Below are 3,768 nucleotides of genomic sequence, written 5' to 3' on the forward strand. Positions count from 1 at the left end.
CACGATCTTTGGAGAATGATTTAATGAGGAATAGAAACAGGAACACTAAAAGGCCTAACCCCTCCCCCCACCCACACACGGCAAGAAGAAAGATGTACACATCATCTCGTTGCCTTCTTGTAGACGATGTCAACATATCTCTTGAATTTGACCATCCCAAACCCCACCCAAAGACAACAGAAAAAACAGTGTGCGTGTGCAGGCGCGGAGTGGCCGTCGGGAGATCGGGGACTTGTCCCGGTGGGCCGCGGCCGTGAAATGTAAAAATGCGACCGCATTGTGTTCCCAACCGGCCCTGAACTTTAGAGATGATACTTATAAGCACTGACTTCCCACTTTCCACTTCCCTGTTCAGGAATTAAGCTGACTAGCCAGTATTTATACCGTATACCAGACGGCAATACCTCACTGACGGTGTCAAACAGTAAATTGGCCACACCCCTTCTCTACTGATAATTTTCATACACCGTAGATCGCGGAAGTTTACAAGATCTTAGTAACACAGTTTCGTTTTCAGTATTTGAAGAACCTGTGATATGTATATTGGTTACCAAAGGATGGAAATATGAATAAATTATGATTTATTTTCCGATTTCCACACGACTGTTACAGTTTACAGTCTTTCCGGTCCTGATTCACTTGCTCTGTGGTTATTGACTTGGGTTACGAACAGACTCTACCAAGTGGTAAGGAAGATAACTGCACCTAACAGAAGCAAGATAACTGCACCTAACAGAAGCAATGGGTTTTGTTTTGATTTGTTAGACCTACCAGTATATCTCCTTATAGTCGAAATAATATTATTATCATACATATATTTATATGTGGTACATTTAGGATGTAGCCTATGTCTGAAGAAATGGAACAAAATAATTACCACACAAGATTCTGATGTGACCAGTGCTGGGTGTGTAGGCTAATAAGCTGTGGATTAAAGTAGAGTGATTGCAAGAAACAAAGACATTTGCTGCGAGAAGACAGCGTTTTAAGGTAGGCCTACACCGTTTGGTTATACATTTTGTTGACTTATGGTTGTGGTTTGAAGTAGCTAAGTTTGGCTTATTTGCTGCATGGTGGGTTTATTGCACAATGTAGACAGACTTTTTGTAAGCTATAGGCTACTATACTATATTTGTAAGCCTACTCTTCTAAAAATCCCCACACCTAAAACTTTGTGCCCATGCTCATCCTGTCTTCCTTAAACGATATTTCAATTTCAAACTGTCAAAATGACAGTGGAGTGCACATTTGCATGGAACAGTAGCGTGATGTAGCCTAACCTAGGCCTATGAATGCTTTGGACTGTGATGATGGCTCCAGTGGTGTAGTCTACTTTTTGAAGTGGGTATACTGTATATTTGAGCATTTTTTGATGTGTGTATAGTCTACTGTATATATTTGTGCTATTGTAAATAATGGATCAATCAATTTTAAGTGGGTATACTGTAATCCCTGAAATTTTGAAATGGGTGCGTATACCTGCATCAAGGTGTAGGCTACAATTCTCCACTTCAGGTTGATATTTTGACAACACTAATGTCCACATGTAGTACGACTGCAGATTTCGTGGCTTTTGTCTTTTTGGTTAGGAAACCATGTTCGCTTTGTTTTTTTTTTGTTTTTTTAAAGAGGGCCGCCAAGGGGAAAATTCTCCCGGTGGGAAAAGGTGGGCCACTCCGCCCGTGTGTGTGTGTGTGTGTGTGTGTGTGTGTTTGTGTGTGTGTGTGTGTGTGTGTGTGTGTGTGTGTGATAACAGTAGATCCTCCATCAGAGATGCAGTAGTAACATAGTTTATTATAATGCAGTTCTTATTGGGAATATTAGCCTTATGTTATGTCTTGGTGTATTTTTCTTTGCTCAAGTTATTTATTTTATTGAATAATTTGTTTTGTTCTGCTATACTTCTCCTGTCTGCCTGCCACGGGCCCCCCTGTCATCCCCTCGTGGCCCCCCAGGGGTCCGCGGCCCCCACTTTGAAAACACCTGGGTTAGGAGACTGTTGGATACTTTAGGTTGAGAGTAAACCATTGGCATATATTGAGAGTTCCATTGGCATATATGGCGGTAGCGCACATCTTATGCAAGTCGTCAACAAATGCCACAGACAGACAAGAAGAGGGCGGGGGGGACAACACCCCTTTAGGAGACCAAACTTGAGTACTGTCCTTCATATTGGACTTGGGGGGGGGACACAACACCCCTTTAGGAGACCAAACTTGAGTACTGTCCTTCATATTGGACTGGGGGGCGGGGGGGGGGTGGGGGGGACAACACCCCTTTAGGAGACCAAACTTGAGTACTGTCCTTCATATTGGACTGGGGGGAGTTTGAATCCTCTTTCTCTAACATACTCTCTTTGGCATGACTTCTAAACAGCAGCAGGAGGAAGAGGAGGAAGAGGACGAGGAGGAGGAGGAGGAGGAAGAGGAGGAGGATGAGGAAGAGGAGGAGGAGGAGGAGGAGGGAGACGAGGAAGAGAAGGAGGAGATGGAGGAGGAGGAGGAAGAGGAGGAGGAAGAGGATGAGGGAAGAGGAAGAGGAGGAGGATGAGGAAGAGGAGGAGGAAGAGGAAGAGGAGGAGGAAGAGGAAGAGGAGGAGGAGGAGGAAGAAGAGGAAGAGGAAGAGGAGGAGAGGATGAGGAGGAGGAGGAAGAGGAGGAGGAAGAGGAGGAGAGAGAGGATGAGTAGGAGGAGGAGGAGAGGAGGAGGAGGAGGAAGATTAGGAAGATGAAGAGGATGAGGAGGAGGAGGAGGAAGAGGAGGAATAAGAAGAAGTGGAAGAGGAAGGTAGCAGAAGAGGTGAAGGAGGAAGAAGAGGAAGAGGAAGAGGAGGATGAGGAAGATAAGGAAGGGGAGTAGGAGGAAGAGGAGGAAAGAGGGAAGAAGAGGAGGAAAAGGAGGAGGAGGAGGAGGAGGAGGAGGGAGAGGTGGAGGAGGAAGGAGAGACGACAGTGGACCAGTGATGCCAAAGAGTGGACGACGCATTAGACTAGTGTTTCTCCTCCTCCTCTTCCTCCTCCTCTTAATCTTCCTCCTCCTCCTCTTTCTCCTCTTCCTCCTCCTCTACGATGCATTAAACTAGTGTTTCTCCTCCTCTTCCTCCTCTACGATGCATTGCTTTTGCCCATAGGACATGAAGTAGGCAAGGATTTTTTAAATATTTGTGTTTTAAAAAGCCACCTGTTACATCTTGTGCGTCTTTGACAAATGTTGAGACAGAGGGGCTGCCTGAGGACACCAGAAATCGAGCGTTAGCGTTAGTTCTGGCAGACCACGTAGTCAACGCTCCCTTTTGCCTATTGGCTGACGCCGACCTAACCCCTACAGCAGTCCTCTAATCAGCTGCGCTTTAGTTAATCAGCTGCTGCTCGCAATTGGATGCTGGCTTTTGGCGCGCTTTATTTAAACTACCGAATTTGTTTTCCTGTCATTGCTTTTGCTGCTTGTTTTGCACCCACCACCTCCCCTGCTCCACCAGACTTATCATTGCCAAACAATGTCATACTGTTGTCATTGTTGCTTGCTCTGTTCTAGGGGGTATGTTGCCTTTCCAGCTAAATGGAAGGCACTCCACCTGAGGATGCTGCTGTTGGCTTCCATGGAGCTCATGGAGAAGCCGCCAAACACAAATATGCAATCAGAAATAAAGCTTCTGAAATGTATCTCTGTTTCTCGTCTCATTTTTGACTAGAGTGGATCTGACAGAAATACTATTATTTGCTAAAACAAGACCTCCAAATAATAAAGGGTCATCTCAAAAGACCGTAG

The sequence above is a fragment of the Engraulis encrasicolus genome, unplaced genomic scaffold, assembly GCF_034702125.1.
Source record: "Engraulis encrasicolus isolate BLACKSEA-1 unplaced genomic scaffold, IST_EnEncr_1.0 scaffold_37_np1212, whole genome shotgun sequence".
In the NCBI taxonomy this organism is placed as follows: domain Eukaryota; kingdom Metazoa; phylum Chordata; class Actinopteri; order Clupeiformes; family Engraulidae; genus Engraulis; species Engraulis encrasicolus.